Here is a 20,976-nt window from a genome sequence, read left to right on the forward strand (position 1 = left end):
CCAAGATAACTGAAGTGAGTGGCCAAACCAGAATTTGAACCTAAATACTTACAAGATCACATTTTATATAGGCTTCTCTCACTTATCCTCAAAAGAAATTCTGTGAGTTAATGGAACAAATATGAATATGAATTTTTTTTCTGATGAGGATTGGCATCAAGCAGGGACGTGACTTATTCAAGACAATGCTGAGACCCAAATTGAAATTTCAAAGTCTGCTCTTTCCACAATGCCAGACTGCCTCCAGATGGTGGCCAGGTCCCTTTCTGACTTTGAGATTCCATTCTTCTGTGAATTACATTGAAAAAGTCGGAGAATACTACACAAATATGTATCTTTTATTTATTTGCAATTATGATATGCACTGTCCATAAAACCCATGGAGTGCCAGCCCTCCAAAAAGTAATGAATGAATATCACATAGTAATCTTCTAGAACCTCTCTAGGTAGAACATAGGTAAGCAGGGCAACATTGACTCTTATCCAAGAATGCAAGATCATCCAATTACATTCTTATAATACAGTTTTGACTTCTCAACTCAATAGCACTGTTGGAAAATTATATACCAAGATCCTGGTTATACATGCAATTAGTAATTTTTTTTTCTCCAGGAAAATCTGATGAATGAAGTCTGTTTTCTACTGTTCTTAAAGCTATTTGTATGTTCTATGGGCTATTTTGTTGATTCTGCTTTTATTCTGAGCTTCTCTGCAAAAATCAAATTACATTTTTCAATCAATAACAGGACCTCATTGTCAAGTAGAAAACACTGAAGACTCTTCAGGCTTTTCTCATTTTCATCTGCATCCACTATTGCTACCACTATCTCTCTTCATTAAGTGAAATTTTTGTTTGCTCAGTTCATAAAGGTATCTGCCCTCATCATGAACCACAGCCCTGGGAATCACAGTTCTACCCAAACTTTGATGATAATGGCTCATATTTCTTTGGTCTGTTTTAGTGACTTGAAAACATAGCCTTAACAATAAGCAAAGCTGTTTTAATATTTAATATTGTCTTTTAAAATTGGGAAATGGTCCTGTAAATGTGGCAAATTTATTCATCAAACTGAGGCAATAAAAGTAACAAACACTGTAAGTTATCTTTTCACTGTATATTAGTTTCCTAATCATTTGGTTATCATTACATTGCCAAATAACCCAGAGCCCTGATAAATAAGAGATTTAGTGGTTATTGGTCTTAAATTATCAGCCAACAGCTGGTTTAAAATGAGTCCTAAGCTCTCACAGTTTCAATAAACCACCCAGGAGCTCTGCTTAGCTATTTTCATAAAATTCCATTTTCTTCTTAGTACATTCAAAGTAAATTTTCATAACAGCTGGGACTATGCAAAGCTGATAGTATCTTTTAAAACATCTTCAGCAAGACAGATTAAGTTTCAGAAAAGGAAAGCATTTAGAAGTTTATTTTATTATCTTAACCTTTGTTGACTTAAATGATTAAACAGATTTTTTAGCCCTGCTAAAACATTTAGGCCTGGATATTAATTTGATGTTCTTATTTATTTAACCCTTACCTTCCTCTTTAGAATCAATGAATACACTATTCATTGGGTCTTGAATGTATTGCCTATAAAGGGGAATGAATATAACATAATGAAAGAAATAAATTGTGAGAAAATTATTTTAATGCTCCCAGTTTCAGCACAGTTGGCATGGATGCAGCAAGCTCATTATAATGTGCAAATGTTCTTCTTATATTATCCAATTAGAGATCTCCTTTTGAGTGTTCTCTTTCACCCTTTAAACCGTTAATAGTTGATATTTTGAATTAAACCCATGTACCTTTTAAAATTTCTCCTGATGTGGGTCAATTTGGAAAATAAATTATTTTTACAAGGAATGGTGGATATGTGGACAATATTTCCCTTGGAATTCAGTGTTGTAAATTATGTGTCAGGGTTACTGATTAAATGGGTATACTTATGGAATAAGAAAAAAAGAGGTATTTTGAAAGGTTAAGGAATAACGACCCTGCCTACATCGTAACACTTTAAATCTTGTTTTTCTTTAATATAAAAAATTATATAAGTGAATCTATCCCTATTGAATAAATGGAGTAATCCAATAAAGTAAACTTTCATTTAAAATATTTAGAAGTAAGAGGAAACAGTTTGCAAACCCCCTGTATTAACAGGGCAACAACACATTAGTGGAATGCCTGAGCCTTTAACTGAAGATTCTGTTAATGACCACACAGATATTAAAATGAAATCTAAGTCTAATCTCAGCACATCTTCTGGTGAAGAATTCTGGATAATCATGGGTGACTTCAACACACCTCTGTCACCATTGGACAGATCCTCCAAACAAAAGTTGAATAAAGAAACTATCGACCTCAATATTACAATCAATAACCTAGACTTAACTGACATATATAGAATATATCAACCATCATCAAGTGGATATACTTTTTTCTCAGCAGCACATGGATCCTTCTCAAAAATAGACCATATATTATGCCATAGGGCAACCCTCAGTAAATATAAAGGGGTGGAGATAATACCATGCATTTTATCAGATCATAATGGAATGAAACTGGAAATCAATGATAAAAGAAGAAAGGAAAAATCCTACATCACATGGACAATGAACAATACATTACTGAATGATCAATGGGTTACAGAAGACATAAAGGAGGAAATCAAGAAATTCTTAGAGATAAATGAAAATACAGACACAACATATCGGAATCTATGGGACACAATGAAAGCAGTCTTAAGAGGGAAATTCATCGCCTGGAGGTCATTCCTCAAAAAAAAGGAAAAACCAACACATAAATGAGCTCACACTTCATCTCAAAGCCCTAGAAAAGGAAGAGCAAAACAACAGCAAATGCAGCAGAAGGCAAGAAATAATTAAAATCAGAGCAGAAATCAACGAAATTGAAACAAAAGAAACTATTGAAAAACTTAGCAAAACAAAAAGTTGGTTCTTTGAAAAAAATAAATAAGATCAAAAGACCCCTAGCCATGCTAACGAAGAGAAGAAGAGAGAGAACTCAAATTACTAACATGCGAGATGAAAAAGGCAATATCACAACAGATGCTACAGAAATACAGAAGACAATTAGAAATTATTTTGAAAACCTATATTCCAATAAAATAGAAGATAGTGAAGACATTGATAAATTTATTAGGTCATATGATTTGCCCAGACTGAGTCAGGAGGATACACACAATTTAAACAGACCAATATCAATGGATGAAATAGAAGAAGCAATCAAGACTACCAACCAAGAAAAGCCCAGGACCGGATGGGTACACAGCGGAGTTTTACAAAACATTTAAAGAAGAATTAATACCAATTCTTTTCAAGTTATTTCAGGAAACAGAAAAAGAGGGAGCTCTACCAAATTCATTCTATGAGGCCAACATCACCCTGATTCCGAAACCAGACAAAGACACCTCAAAGAAAGAAAACTACAGACCAATATCTCTGATGAACCTAGATGCAAAAATCCTCAATAAAATTCTGGCGAATCGGATACAAAGGTACATCAAAAACATTGTGCACCATGATCAAGTAGGATTCATCCCTGGGATGCAAGGATGGTTCAATATACGGAAATCAATAAATGTTATTCACCACATCAATAGACTTAAAGATAAGAACCATATGATCATCTCGATAGACGCAGAAAAAGCATTCAACAAAGTACAGCATCCCTTTATGTTCAAAACATTAGAAAAACTAGGGATAACAGGAACTTACCTCGACATTGTAAAAGCTATCTATGCTAAGCCTCAGGCTAGCATCATTCTGAATGGAGAAAAATTGAAGGCATTCCCTCTAAAATCTGGAACAAGACAGGGATGCCCCCTATCACCACTTCTATTCTATATAGTTCTTGAAACACTGGCCAGAGCAATTAGACAGATGAAAGAAATTAAAGGCATAAAAATAGGAAAAGAAGAACTTAAATTATCACTATTTGCCGATGACATGATTCTATACCTAGAAGACCCAAAAGGGTCTACAAAAAAACTACTAGAACTAATAAATGAATTCAGCAAAGTGGCAGGATATAAAATCAACACGCATAAATCAAAGGCATTTCTGTATATCAGTGACAAAACTTCTGAAACGGAAATGAGGAAAAACACTCCATTCACAATATCCTAAAAAAAAAAAAAAATACTTGGGAATCAACCTAACAAAAGAGGTGAAAGACCTATACAATGAAAACTACAGAACTCTAAAAAGAGAAGTAGAAGAAGATCTTAGAAGATGGAAAAATATACCCTGTTCAGAACTAACATTATCAAAATGGCGATATTATCAAAAGTTCTCTATAGGTTTAATGCAATGCCAATCAAAATCCCAATGGCATTTCTTGTAGAAATAGATAAAGCAATCATGAAATTCATATGGAAAAATAAAAGACCCAGAATAGCAAAAACAATTCTAAGCAGGAAGTGTGAATCAGGTGGTATAGCGATACCAGATTTCAAACTATATTACAGAGCAATAGTAATAAAAACAGCATGGTACTGGTACCAAAACAGGCGGGTGGACCAATGGTACAGAATAGAGGACACAGAGATAACCAATTTTAAATAACCATTGGACTTCCTTCTTTTAAGCACAATAACATTTGTGTCAAATAATTATTTTGTTCCATTTTACAAAGTAAAGGGAAGTTTTCCTCTGTCCACACTTTTATCCACACATCTTACTTCAACTGCAATATTCTTATTTTTACTTTTTGTGACACATACTTTACATTGTTTTAGATTAATGTGCACCATTTCACATTCTTCTTGAAATTGAGTAGGAAGGTTTTAGATGAAAGAGAATATATATCTACATATATTTAATATTATTTCTATTTCTTTCACTATAAGTGGTGCCTTTTGTAATATATTAAATAAGTAATTTAAAGACTTCCTTGATAGGTAGCACATTAATGATCCTCCCTCAAATATAAAACTATACAGAAGATGTTATTCACTTTGCCTTATATTTAAGCAAGCTAGTTTTTGTTTGAATTTAGATACAAGATTCTTAGATTTGTCATAACTATATAAATTAGAGCAATTATTTGCATTGATAACTGCAACTGGAGCATGTAATTAAATGTGGAGGGAATGGTAGATTTTGAATTGGTGACTTTCAATATTATATAAAAGAGTAAGCTTTTAGTCAGTATTCTAATTTGTATTTGCAATAGACAAAAATTTCAATTTAAATTGTAGTTGGAAGTGTTTATTAAAATGAGCCTATTGCAAATAATAATATAGTAATTTATAAGCAATTTAACAAAATTCAACATTATTGCACCCATTCTTTTTTCCATCAAGTGCAGAATTATATTGCAGCTGGAAATGTTTGAAGTGAATTAACCAAAAGAAATCAAGAAAGTATGAAATGGCAGATTCTAGTGTTGCATTGGAATTTAGAGAAGGGGCTAGCAGGCCCTTTTTGATTCTTCCTCGTAGAAGGGCTGGAACAAGGGCTTATGCATTGACAGGTCATGTTCAGGGGGAACAGTTCCTGTAGGTCTGGATGAGATGGGTCTCTGGAAAGTCATTTAATGCCAGACAGCAGCATCCTTTCATAAGCATACCTGACTAATATGTCCAGCAGCTCCTTGTAGCCGACACAGTCTGTAAATCACAGTTGGCAAACAGGACCGACTTTGTAGGAAGAAAGATGTCAGTTACAAGGTCCAAATTCAAATGCAGTCATGCGGTGACTTTGGAGAGAGTAAGGAAACTTGACTTTTCATCTCTAAACTTTGAAGAATGCTGGCTGATATTAAGATAAACCTTTGCTGACCACTAATGAGCTAATAGTGTTCCTTTTTCTTTTCTTTCCCCCCCCTGGTTTTGGGGATTGAACCCAGGGGCACTTCACCACTGAGCCACATCCCCAGTCTTTTATTTTTTTTTTCAGATAGAATCTCACTAAGTTGTTTAGGGTCTCGTTAAGTTGCTGAGGCTGGCCTCAAACTTGTGATCCTCCTGCCTCTGTCTCTGAGCTACTGGGATTACAAATGTGTACCACCACACCACATCTGATGCTTTTTTATTTTTTAAGCACAGAGGATAATAGTAATAGTAATAATGCTAAAGTAACACTGTTGTTTTCACAATGCCACTACCATAAAAACTTGTAGGAGTTTTCCTCATGCTTTATTAGCTTGTGAATTCAGTATGAATCTGCTGATAAAGGTGTCAGTGATGAAAAGGTGGGATTAAAAACCTCCAATGCAGCATCCAGAACATCAATGACCTAAATCACTGTTTCTAGTCAACTTTACAGCCTGAAATAATTTATAAGAATTAAGAATTAAGCCTGGCTTGATGGCACATGCCTGTAATCCCAGAAGGTCAGGAGGCTGAGGCAGGAGGATGGCAATTTAGCAAGGCCCTAAGCAACTTAGTGAGACTCTGTCTCAAAATAAAAAAAAAATAAAAAAAATAGGCTGAGGATGTGGCTCAATGATTAAGCATCCCTGGGTTCAATCCCTGGTACGATAGATAGATAGATAGATAGATAGATAGATAGATAGATAGATAGATAGATAGATAGATAGATAAGATAGGAAAATTATGGTGGGTAGGTAAGAAGAAAGAAATTGCCACAGCAGAGTGACAATGCTGTTCTGGCTTAAAGCCCACGTTTGTGGTGTGCAATGGCGGAACTAACTGTAACTTTAGGAAGTACAAGGAAACAACAGGTGGCAATTCTTACTTCTTTCGCCATGTCTTCAAAAGAATGCATCAGCCTGAATAGTCTGAGTTTGTTGGCAGAGGGAAGAAAGGCTTAGAGAGATACCATCCAATTTTTAATTAAGAATAATGTTCAATTGTTTTCTAGTCTATTTTTACTCTTTGGGCCTTTTGTCATGCTTCCTATTTTTAGAAGTTGAGTCGACCTGTTTATCTAGACTATTTTAGTTGTGGCCCAACCTTGAAATCTCTTTCCAGAATTTTGACCTCACCATCACAAAGAGGAGACATCACTTTGAGAGATTTTCAGGATTTCCAAAAGGAAATTCTTTCACTCATAAGATAGGACACACAGGATGAAGGCTGGGCGGACACACATGTGCTAACCAACCAGGGAATCTTCTGAGACATACCTTCATTCTAAGTTACATCTGCTATGTTGTTTTGATTGTCTTCTGAGAGTTTCCCAAGTTGTTTCTCAGACTAATAATTATCAAATGGTTGCCTTTTTTTGCAACCAGTTATTTAAAATGCTGTACTATGCTTCATTCTGTGTGACTAATTCTTAGACTAACTATAGATAAATTTTATATACACATTTATTTGTATATTTACCCATAATGTCTCTTGCCTGTAATATCTGTGAAACAGAGTTGTCCACAAGTACAGGTTTTTTACCTGTGCAAGCTCTAAAAACAAATAAATATGAACCTATTCTTATTTATATTCTAATCCCTATTAAGAAAAGGTAGGTATGTGTTCAAAGCAATCTGTACAGTTTTCTGGATAACTCAATATATCTTTCATAAACTCCTTTTTTTTAAAAAAATAAATGGCTCTCTATTTGGTGTGGAATTTTATAATTAAAGACAACATAATTAACCTTTAATAATTCAGTGCTTAATTTTTTTCTTGCACATTTAACAAACAAGTAAAACTATTTGTATTGTTCCCTTCCAAAATTGCAGGGAGACAAGCTCAGTGACCATTATTTTTTTAAATGTATTTTTCTTTTTTAGTTGTAGATGGACACAATACCTTTATTTTATTTATTTTTATGTAGTGTTTAGGATAGAGCCCAGTGCCTCACACTTGCTAAGCGAGTGCTCTACTACTGAGCCACCCCAGCCCTCAGTGACCATTCTTGACTAGCACACCAAAGATCATTCTGACTCCCAGGTACAGTCCACTAACAGTTGTTTTTTGTTTTGTTTTGTTTTTGTTTTAATTAGTTATATATGACAGAATACACTTTGATATATCATATATAATAGAGTATAATTTCTCATTCTTCTGATTGTATGTAATGTAGAATCACACCGGTCATATAGTTATATATGTGCATAGGGTAATAATGTCTGATTCATTCTACTACCCTTCCTACCCTCAAACCCCCTCCCCTCCTTTCACTCCCCTCTACCTAATCTAAAGTAACTTTATTCTTCCCTAGGCCCCCCATGACCATTGTGAATTAGCATCTGCATATCAGAGAAAACACTTGCCTTTTGGGTTTTTTTTTTTTTGGAATTGGTTTATTTTTTCCCAACGTGATAGTCTACAGCTCCATCCATTTACCTGCAAATGCCATAATTTCATTCTTCTTTAAGGCTAAGTAATATTCCATTGTGTATATATACCACATATTTTTTATCCATTCATCTGTTGAAGGGCACCTAGGTTGGTTTCATAGTTTAGATATTGTGAATTAAGCTCCTATAAACAGTGAAGTAAGTGGCTGCATTGCTGTAGTATGCTGATTTTAGGTCCTTTGGGTATAAACAGAAAAGTGGATAGCTGGGTCAATGGTGGTTCCATTCCAAGTTTTCTAAGGAATCTCCATCCTGCTTTCCATAGTGGCTGCAACAATTTGCAGTCCCACCAGCATTGTATGAGTGTACCTTTTCCCTCAAATTCTTGCCAACATTTATTGTTGTTTGTATGCTTGGTAATTGCCATTATAACTGGGATGAGATGAAATCTTAGATAGTTCCATCATAGCCTTTGAGGGACAAGTGTTTGCCTTGACTTTAATGTTAGAGAAAAGTTGAAAACAATTCTGGAGAAGTCAGTCGCTTTTCTTAGGTATCTTATTTCCTTTTCTTCCTTAGTGGTTGAGAAAGTCTAAAAGGTCTTAGAATGCCAGTACCAAAATCCTGAGGAGCCTCTGATATATTCCTTGCAGACAACAAAAATTTTAGTCTTGTAGTTTTTAGCCTTGATTCTACCCCATCCTCAACTCATTTTTATCCTACTGAACTGTTCTTTGAGAAGATAAGCTTTGAAAAGCTTATAAATCATTAGCATAGTTTTATCAGGTGTGTTTTGAAAACCAGAAATTATTTTGTTTTGTGAGAATGGCTGCTACCCATCATATGGCAGAAAACCACTAGTTACAAGTTAACCATTTTCACTGTTTTACATTTCTGTCATACTATGTTCTCATCATTGAAATAATTTATAATATATTTGATAATAACTAATTTTGATGAAAACAGTGGCAGATACTATTCTACCATTTAACCATCTGTTGTTATCTCTCTGCCAGATGAAGCTTCACCCCACGACACATGCCATTTTTATTTGGGGGCATAGATAAAAACTTTGCTTTGTGTCAACAAAGCAAAGTTGCTAAAGGTTCTTCATTGTTAGGGAACTCTAGAATACAACGTTAGAAAGCCATTCTCTGTATATATATTTTTGCTCAGTATGAAATTACTTTTCAGTCTTGTAACCTTTTGTTTTAGTAGTCATTTACAATTATTCCATAATATTGAAAAAGGAAATGGGTTTTGAGGAGTTACAGGAAGAAAGGACTATCTGGAGATCTATTAAATACTTTGGATCTGTTCAGAAAGTTAATGTGGAGATTTACAACTTCACCCTTCATCTTATGTTTTTAGGCAGAAAAGTCAAACAGAATTGAAATGGAGACAGCTCTTCATATCACCATTACAGTGGTGACTACTCCTGCTGTAACTCTATGCTGGTCTGTGGTATTACTTCCACTTTGGAGCCGTGTCCTTCTAATAAAAAGTGTCAGGGAAGAATGCAAAGTTTGAGTCCGGATATCTACCCAGAATTTTGTATAGTAATGTGACCATAACTCTAGATTTTTAAAATATGTCAAATAAAATGGCATGTGCTGACATGATTGTAGTTTGAGAAACTGTCACAACTTATATGAGCTTTTTTTTTTTTTTCAGTGTAGAGACTAACATCCTGGATTATACTGGGGGAAAAGAGTTCAATGTCTCTATTTTTCCTTGTTATTGGAATGTTTGCACTGTTTTGTGCAATCTTCTCTCTGTATTTTGAGTTAATAATACTCAAGGGAACAGATTAGAGGCTGCAAAACTGGTTGCCTATGGACCAGGTTCCAGTAGTAGATAAATCTTATTGATTTTCCTAAATTAGTTGCAAACATTTTGATATTGGATAATTTATATTAAAATCTTAAAAATTTCTCTTGGAAAATGGGCAGATCTGGCACTCTTGGGTCCAGCTTTTTGTTATACTTTGAGCTGGCAGAAACTGAATGGAGCTCCTTTGCTATAAGTGGGGTGCAAATTCTGCTTACGTACAGGGACACCCAGCCTGCTTTGTTTATTGACATTCAGGTGTGATCCCTGCTGGTAATGGACTTTTTTCAATATTAAGTTTATTCTACTTCTGATATTATGATACTATGAACCTTTCCATCTTAACATGCAGTCAGGTGGGTCACAGAACAGTTGATACTAAATCATTTATTCCCTGGGAAAATATAATATTATGGCCTTTAACATGATTTACATACCATTTGGTTTAAAATTACATGGAATTCTTACACAGGTGACTGTCCACTGGTACTACTGGAGAATTTGTTTTATTAGTATACCAAGTCTGGTCAAAGTTTAAAATTAGTATTAGTTCAAACTTGGTAGTTTTATATCAATATTCCAATATAATATATATTTTCTTTAAGAATTTTTTGTCTAAAATATAAATTATAGAACAACAAATTTTCAGAAGTTACCTGTCATATATAGAATAGACTAACAAGTAAATAATGTTTTAATGATAAGTTTTAATCCCTTGATAATATGTTTAAAATTAGAAACATCACAGACTTTGAAGGATAACCCTAGAGTCACTCCTTTGAGGAAAATGCCATAAATTTAAAAATTTATGCCAGATTTTTTCCCTTTATGCTAGCTGATTACTTAAGGCAGTTTAGTTTAGATACCTGTACAGGGCACAGCTCAAGTTCATGGATATTTAAAATCATGTTATAAAGTTGTTGTGTGGCTTTCTTTAAAATCAAATGATTTCTTTTACAAATAGTATTCAGCACGTGTTTAGAAACAATTATTTTTTAACACACTGCACGTGTTTCCTGGGTTTTTATAGGTGGATTAATGGAAACATCTTCCCTTATAAAAATTATAAAAATTATTAAATATTATAACAAAATTGCCTTATTGAGGCATCAATAAAAAAACAAGGGCATGGATTGTTTGGAATTGTCTCCAATAGTTGTACTGACAAATCTTCAGAGGGAGAACTCATTTCAGTGCATATTGTTTGATTATTTTTTTCTGAGTCCTCCTTATTATAAAACTGATTTGAAGCCAGGTGCGGTGGTGCCGGCTTGTAATCCCAGCAGCTCCAGAGACTGAAGCAGGAGAGTTGCAAGTTCAAAGCCAGCCTCAGCAAAAGTGAGGTGCTAAGGAACTCAGTGAGACCCTGTCTCTACATAAAATACAAAATAGGGCTGGGGATGTGGCTCAGTAGTCAGGTGCCCTTGAGTTTAATCCATGGTATTCCCTCTCCAAAAAAAAATAAATAAATAAATAAAAAGAATTGAAACCTGATTTCTCTGAGTGCAACAAAGAATTTGAAAGGGTGGTCCAAAGTGTTCAAAAAAAAGATGATATAAAAAATATATATAATTTTGATTATATTTCCATTTATGCAAAAGAGTTATGTACATCTACAGATTTTTTTCCTACTGTGTTTTTAACTACCAATAATGTAGGAATTGCAAGCTAGCTTTTATTAGAATTAAAAAACTCTTTTGACAATGCCATAAAGAGTTTCCAGACAAATATCATGTTCTATTTTAAGAGAGTGGCAAGGAGGAAGATAATAGGGTTAGGAGAAATTCACTTTCTGCTCTATCAAACGTTCTCCCATAACTACAAAATTCTACAGCCAGACAATTGCCTAAACCTCCTCAGGGGTATCCAAATTTATGGTTCCAAATACTATTCAGGTACCTCCAATGACAAGGAGCTCACTCTCTTACAAGCAGACTTCTGATTCTAGGCAGTCCTAAATATTACAAACAATTCATTTACTGAGCAAATATTATTGCTCCTGCCTTTGAATCAGTGTCAACTTTTCTCTATTTCCTGTATGTTTAGTTTTAGTCCTGTATTCTGAACTAATTACTCTTCCATAGGACAATCCTTAAGTGAGTTTATAAAAATCCTGCAGCCCAAGGTTAGAATGAGCTCCAAGGTCCTGCTTGTCCAAACTATTATTGGCTATATCCCTCAACAACAGGTGACCTAGTGAAACTGAATACACTTCCGGTGGTAGGGGTTATGCACTGTGCTTTATACTCAGTGTTAACTCTATTTAAAGTACTTCTCATGCCAGGTGTGATGGTGCATGTCTGTTACCCCAGTGACTTAGGAGGCAGAGGCAGGAGGATTACAAGTTCCAGGTCAGCCTGGCCAACTTAGTGAAAACCTGTCTCAAAAAATAAAAAGGTCTTGAGAGGTAGCTCAGTGGAAGAGCACTCTAGATTCAATCTCCAGTACATACTTACCTACAAAAATAAAGAAATAAATACCTCTTATATCCCAATTCCTCTTCTCCTGATCCAACCACATCTCCTTTATGTATTAGTCATGTGCCAGTTTTGTTACTGCTTGTTCTCTGAACATGTTCCTGTTTGTGTCTTTGTGAAAGAGTAAATAAATGCCCAGAAATGAAGCCCATAATCCAGGTATGGTCCAGCCCAAGTAAAGTGAAATAGAAGCAACTGTTAAGTTTATGTTAATACAGCCTGGAATTAGATTAGCTTTTGGACTACATTGGCATAGGTTTATTATCACCTTAAATTTTAAAGGCTTTTACTATTATGAATGCCCAGCTCCTAGATTGTACATTTATGTGGTGTGGCTTGTTTATTTAATCCACATTCTTTTCCTTACTTCTTTCTATCCCCACAGTATTATAATATATTCATCATTTCATTCTGCAGACGTTCCTCTCTTTACTGCTCCTGCAGTCCAACAAGTATCATTTCCCTTCTTTCCCCCCATTTTCTGGAGTTCTGAGATAGAGAAACAGATATATAAGTATAGACAAAAATTATTCCCAGATCACAAGTCTGAGAATCTGATTGGTTGATACAAATGTTGAATGGATCAGGACCAAGGACATGAATTATGTGATCAATTAAGCCCTATTTTCTAGGTAGATTGTGCAGCCAGTTATAAATTCACTGATTTTAACAGATTTTAGTTCAGGTCTCTCAGGTTAGTATCCAAAGGCAGGCCGTACAAGAATCTGAGAGACCTCTTGCTGTAATTCAGTTACGTGTGTACCTCCATCTACTAGTTACCCTTTTTAAAAAGGGAAATAAATAAAACATTTTAAAACTGTACTGCTTCTGTAAATGTTCACCAACATTCTTTTTAGTCACCTGTTATAGCTTTGATTTACATCAACACAAATTTTACCAATCTGTCTATTTCTTATTCTGTTTCTTCTTCCACTTTCCACAAAAGTAGAAACTGTACAATTGGATCATGTTTTGAGGGGAAAAATGCTCATTATTTTGAAAGTAATTTCCTGAAGCCAAGACATATTTAGATCCCCAAGGTTTTTGGTTTTATAGTTTCTTTATTTTTCTTGGTATTGAATAGTTCTGATATTTATGGCAATTTTTAATGCAAATAGCTATTTTCTGTTTGACAGAGAAATAGAAAAGAAAATGAAATTGGTTCCTATTGCTTTCTTCTTTCAACTCATAACTTTTTACTGTAGGCCTATTTCTTCATCTTTGTGCTCTTTCTGATTCTATTTGAAAAAGAAATACTCTTCCTGATTCTCTTAGAATTTCACCTCATGCCCTGAGGGCTCCACGTACTCCTGACAGGGATCATGGTGTGCCATCCCCTCTGCTACATTAATCCTTCATTTGACTTTCACTTCCTCTTTCTTCCTCTCCTTTTATCCAGTTAGACAGTCATAATGAAGGAAACCCTACAAAGAATAAGAGAGTAGAAGGAAGTCCACTCTACTTCTTAATTATTAAGAGCTTATAATCCACAAATTGGATAATGATACTTTGTACAAAAATTGATTCAGGCATGTCCTTTGCACATATATTTTTTTTCTCAATCGCATTTGTTTTATGTCACTTTTCAACTTTCCTGGTGTTTCACAATTTCAAGAAACAGGACAATTGTACAATTGATGTTAATGAATCTTCACCTCATCTGGATGTAATGTTATGGAGCTTTGTTCCATCGCCGTGAAATGATACATTACTCTTTCTCTCTTTTCGTTTCATTATTGTTAAAAGCCCATGTCAACCAAGGAGAACGGTTGACAGTGCCTTATGAAAAAATAAGCAATGCAGTTTCAGTAATGACATGACAGGCTTTCATCTTGTAATTTTTTAGCCACATATGGGAATCATAAAAGTTGTAGCTGATGAGGTGATAGAACTGGTACCTTATCTAAGTATCCCAGATGCCACCTGGTTTTTAACACATAAACTTTGTTCCTTATGGGTACTGAAATTGGAGACCCCAGTCAAGAAAAAAAGGATCTATGAGGCACATCTGTATTTTGTAAATTGGGCTATTACTTTTATATCTTTTAAGACATCAGAGAAAGTTTTTCCTTGGTCTTAATTATGTATTTATTCAAACATAGAACACTGTCAGTCTTCTATTTGTTGTCAAATAAAGAAAATACATACATCATTTAACATTTACTAAATTGGAAGATCATGTTATGCTTTGAATTAGTTCATGAAATCATGGGAAGAAAAAAAAATCTAGCTTCTGTTGTATATGGATGAATTCCTTTGACAAATGGAATATTAAGTACCTTTAAATTGGGAATTGATCCCATTAAAAATTGCATATAAAGCTTATTTTGGGACCTCAATTTCAGTTGCTTTGGAAAACAATAAAATCTTTATTCTTGACTTTTTGACTGGCCTGTGATCTCATAAGTATTTGAAATTTGAAAGTATAAAAAGAAATTTGAGGGATAAAATATCAAATATCATCAGCAGTATTATTTCAAGTAAACCATATGTGCAAATATACATATCACTTTTAAAAATTAAATATAATAAACATTCTAGTACGTGATATACAGCTTAATATAAAAATGTACTGCATTTCCTCATCAACCACAACTAGGAAATTAAAACCAAAAAAGTAGGATTTCATATTACAATTTCTAATATCCATATAATTATAAACTTTAGATTTAGTTTCCCAGAAGTCAGGAAATTCTTTTGCGAGATTCCCGGAGAAACCATAATTCTCATGTAGATTACACAGCCCTTTTCATTGAGAGCTCAAATCATGGGCCTCCTTCCCAAAGGATGCATCACTGTGGAATCCAATTCTCCCTTTTAAAAAGGAATCACACCTTGTTCTGTGCTTCTTGTAGAGATACTATATAGTAATAATATTTTGAAACTTTTATGACTTAACAGTGCTCTGAATTATAGCCTGAGATTGATACGGTGAGAACTTGTAGGCTTTTCTTCTATGCTAAGGCACCAAAATAAAGTACTCGTCAGTGGGGTAAGTATTTCCGTTATGTGACACAGCCCTTCTACAGTAGTTCTGATTCTAACTCAACATTCAAAAGTATCATATCACTTATCTTTAACTGGTGGTCTTTGCCCAAATCTTACCCTCATATACATTTTGGTTTGGATTACAAAATGCATTAAACTAAACTGGAATTGGTAACTTGGATTTCTGGTTTCTCCTGAAGCAAGGGCAGACTTAGAAGCATTAGGTCTGCTTTCCCCTGTGGCAAAAATCAGTTGAGTGGTGATGGCTTCCTGGTAGCCCCAATTGTACTCTCTTCTTCAGCCAAGTCCCCCCACTTCCTTTGTGTTAAACCTGCTTCTTTATGTCATCTGCTTCATCTTTATTGTTGTTTTGTGTTTATTCCGTGTATACAAGAGATATCAAATCTAATTAATTACAGGGTTACTTAACCAATCACATGTTCTAACTCACAGTCTGTAAATGGAAACATGAAAATTTCAAGAGTATCTTCAAGCTGCAGCCTCTATTTTAGTTTTTGTAATTTAATCCTGGGAAACACTAAAAATTGGAATGTAGACTAAAGGGGAATTTCACAGAACAGAACCAGATTGGCCAGATTGGCAAGTGAAGAAAGTACCTGGAGTAGTACCACCATGAGTAACAGTACTCTCTGGTGACTCTACTAAGTACTCCATTATCTTTGTTTCTAAGATCACTTTTGGAAAGTTCTGGTATCCCAAGGGGTATCAGGCATTTACTGTGGGCTGAATTTTATTTATGGGTAGTGGTAAACTTCACAGGTTGAATAAGAAGTACAAAGATAGCTGTCTGCCCAGTGTAGCTAAGGCCCATGGGACTCTCAACAGCTTTTTTATGAAGTGGCTGCCAGGCATCTGTCTGCTCTCTTGGAACAAGAAAAGAGGCTACCATACACAGTGCATGCCCAAGGAATTTTAGAGTCAACTCAATCTAATCACATATACAAAAGAAGTTTAGCCAATACTCATTAAGTCAGAACACTAAATTGAGTTTCTAGGGAAGGTTAGACACATTGGATTTTTCTCTCAGCATGAAAAATGCTAAAAAATTGAACTTTTCTCACAGGCCACTGGACAAATTTCCCTTCAGTATCAGGTGCCCCATCCCCTATTTGCTTGACCCTCTTCTTTCGTGAACCATGCTGTGCCTCCTCTGCCAGATGTAAACTCTTTTTTTTCAGAGAATGGATAGGGCACATTCAAGCTGAGGTGAATCTTTGGCTTGGCAACCACAGCTGCAGAACTCTCTAGATTTAATAGAAATGTGGGTAAATCGAGTACAATGTTGCTCGCTATAATCCCAGCTACTCGTGAGGCTGAGTCAGGATTGCAAGTCTAAACCCAGCTTGGGCAATTTAGGGAGACCCTGTCTCAAAAAATACATAAACAAGTAAAGATTGAAGATACCTACTACATCAATACCCCTGGATTCAACCCCAAATACTACAAAAGAAAAGAATAAAGTGTGAGTGCAAAATATTATTGTTTTGTTCACTATTGTGATTTTCTGCTACCTTATAAGGAGGATTTCTTGAGAATTAAAAATTATTAGTAGGAGGTCTACAATTCATCAATTTGCATTTCAAATGCATAGTGAATGAAATTCAGATACAGCTGAGTTAGAGCTTAGTTTTACATTTTTAAAGGATATTTAAACAAATTATGCAGTATTTGGTAAGTTGATTTTCTAAAAAGACTTTAAGAGAATTTTTTATTAATAAAAGTTCAAAATTTTTACAATTTTTTTTCATTTACTTGCAATACCTATGAGTTTATTTTTTATGAAATATGTGGGTTTTTTTCATGAAAGCAAGTAATTAAAGATATATACCAGATGTAAAAGATATATACTAGATAATAATTGATCAGCCTAGTTTTAATTCATACATAAACATTTAAAAATTTTTTTTAATTGCTACAAACTTGCACAAATTATATAATTCATATCATCTATTTAGGCTGTGCATTTCCCAGATTAGCCTAAATAGTCTGGGGAATTTTATAGTCAAATTTATCATTTGAAATCAAATTCATTGCCTTAAGTGTAAAGTGTCCTACTTTTCTATAATTGTTCATTCTGGTAAATGGATTTGTCATGAATTTTGAACTAGACTCACCATCCCTTCTTGAAACCCTCAGCATAAGATGTGCTTCAGAACTTCAGGGATTAGGGAGTGTCTGTGGCTCATGTGCTACATATTGTCTGACACCCTTAGGAAGGCCTGAGATACCCCATAATCAAAACATCAAATTCTATAGTGCAACATATGCATAGTTACACTAAGCAAGATTATTAGGAACCATAAATAGCCTCACATCTGCTCAACTAAGTGTTTGGCATCACACAAGTTTGCTGAAACTTTAGAAAAAACTTTAAACTTGTGAAAAAAATATGTTATCTCCTGGGACTTTGGATTTGGGGAATCATGGACTATATCTTGGTTTTAATCTGTTCTTCCTAACTTTGCCAGTGTTGTTTTCTTTAAACCCACATATAGTAGGGTATCTTCACTGGGAAAAAAATCTTGTGGTAGCCCCCTTTAAACATTTTTTAAGACTTCCAACATCTATATAGTATAAACTTTTCCATACTTTCCTGTAAGAAATGTATGCTTTAGTCCCAACCAAATTCACCTTCCTGGCATTCGTATATGCCTTCACCTCTTTGTTCAGACTGGGATGGCTTCTTCCAGTGGATCCTAGTCTGCACTCCACTTCATATACCAACTTATGCATCCTTCCTCACCCACCTCAAATTTTATCTTTAGGGTGCCTTACTCCTTCCCCAGACAGAATGTGCTTAGGTACCACTGTGTTTTCTAATCTGTTTCCTCATGCCTCACCTGAAGCAGTAAGTGGAGGGCAACTAAGAGCTTGGTCAATGGAGGTGGGGAGGTAAAGGAAATAGAAAATGCAAGAGGAAAAGAATCACGAATAATAACGACATGGAAAGAAATCCTGGGCACATCTGAAATTGCTTGTTCAATGGCTACCTCTTTGGGTTGTGCTCTAAGCTCCATTATACCTGAATAAACCTATCTTTTTCACCTCTCTAAGCTCAATGTTCAAAACATTCCCTTACTTATAGTAGGATATTACTAAACTTTTCTTGATTAAGTGAATGAGTGGAAATGAAGTTCAGAGACCATACTCTGGAGCAATGGCTAGTATGTTCGTCTTGGTCCAGATACTTAGAGTTAGGCAGACAAAACTCTTAACCTCTTTCTACCTCAAATTCCTCATCAATGTGATGAGTAGAAGAATTAATATTTATAAAGCTCTCCAAATCTTACCTGGAATAAGTATCATATGCATACTAGCCATAGTTATTATCATCATCCTCATCATTATTGTTATTATTTGTAATTTTATTATTAGTTTGAAAACCTAAGATAGAACTATTCTCTGGATGTGCATTTAGAAAGACTACCTCTGATCCAATAATAACAAAGTTTATATTAATAAAATTTGTAGAAATTTTATTTTCTCTTTTCATGGAGTTCATCTTTTATTGGTCTTTCTTAGCTGTATGTCATTAGAGACTCCTTTTCAACAACCTTGGAATCCCTTAAAAGGTCATATATACATAAAGCCTTTTAACCTGCAAGTATAGTTTGGGCAATTTTTTCACTTTGTATTTGCATTTGGAATTTATCTGCCACACTTGTGATTGTGTGCCAGTATTTTGTAGTTTGTCTTTACTTACTTAACATTTTAGTAGGTATAGCATTTACTAACATTTGTCAATATACAGATTGCATTGTTCTTTCTCTTTTAAATACTTTGTGAAATTCAGATTTATCAAAAAGGTAATTACTGAAATGTCTAGGATTAACATTTATGCTTGAACATAATAGAATGGGACTTAAAGTATCAATAAAGAAAACTAATTTTGTGAACCAGATGAAATTTTATATTCAATAGTAGAAGCCTAACTCTTTCCAAAATTAATACTTCCATAAGTCAGTCTTTGTCACTGATAAGCTGATTTTCACAGTCTCCAATTCTCATGTTATTTGGTTGTTCATAGGATTCTTTTGGCCACTTAGCTTTGTATAGTTGATTTTTCTTTTCAGACAGAGAGATGATACCATTTATTGCAATATGGAATGATTTAGCAGCACATTTCTTTCTCCTAATGTCGTCTTTCTTTATTTAGTCTCCTAACAGTTCCTGCTGTTAAAGTTATTCTTTTACCTAAAAAATTTTTGCATTCTATTATAATATTTCCCCATCTGGTATCTCTTAGCTAGAAATCATTTTATCAGTTTCTAGGAATATTTATCTTTATTTATGCAGCACACATGCCCACTTAATGGTTATGTTGTAATATATGATATATTTTCAGCAAACAGGGTCATGATAGTGTACGTTATGGAGAAATTCAGAGATTTCCACTTCTCAATATAACAGATAACACATATTGTTTTATTCTAATATGAGTTGCTGTTGAGTTTTGTTGGCCTTTGTAATTAATTTATTCTCTATACCCCTGCAATCTCAGGTGCACTTTCTTATACTTATCAAAGAGTATTCATTTCAATGACATTGGCCATCCATAGCCTAGTCGCACTATTGGATATTTATATGCATGTATAGAACATAATTAATTATGTACTAAACAAGAATGTATGTCTCTCATTTTCAGTTATTTGCCTATCTAGAATTTTTGTGAAGGGAGTTAACCTTTCTCCTGCTTCCATAACAACCTACCTACTTCCTATGGATTCTCTTTGTAGTTGCCTCTTTCTCTACTCATGCCATAAATTCAAGTCTTTCTGAGAAGTCTGTCTTAGGTCTGTTCTCTTTGCAGCCCCCTTAGATGACTTCATATGGCAGTTTGACTCCTGATTCTCAACTCTCTTCTTTTATGTGCAAATCCAACTGTCACCCTTGACTGGTCTTGGCTCAAATTCAGCAGATTTCCTAACTGAATACATCGCCTGTCTCAAAAATCCACTCTGTTTTAGAATTTTCTCTACAACCTTTCTTGCTCAGACTAGAAACCTAGGACCATTTTGAGAGACCTGCTCTCAAAATTCTCCCATATATTTTTAAAAAGTTACAATTCCTGCAGATTCTGTTTCTTTAATAACTATTGATTCATCCCTCCTCTAGTTCTGGGATACAGTTATCACTACTTTTGGAGCATCTTCCTGAAGTCTGTCTTCAGTTTTACTTTCGCTTTACCAACCTCCTGCAGCTCATTCACCTGGCTTAGGAAGTCCCCTATGGCTCCCCAGAGGCGGTGTTAGGTGCACATTTTGTTTTCTTTGTAACTACTCCATTTCGTCAAGCACAGTCATCAAAATACTTACCATCCAATGTGGATTCTGCTTGTTTATTTCCTCCCTAGCTGTTAACTGTGAGCTTGAGATCCTGCTTGCATTTCAATCCCTAATGCCTCGCATAGTGAATGCTGCACAGAAGGCACTT

This window comes from Ictidomys tridecemlineatus, unplaced genomic scaffold (genome assembly GCF_052094955.1).
Source record: "Ictidomys tridecemlineatus isolate mIctTri1 unplaced genomic scaffold, mIctTri1.hap1 Scaffold_50, whole genome shotgun sequence".
Lineage (NCBI taxonomy): Eukaryota > Metazoa > Chordata > Mammalia > Rodentia > Sciuridae > Ictidomys > Ictidomys tridecemlineatus.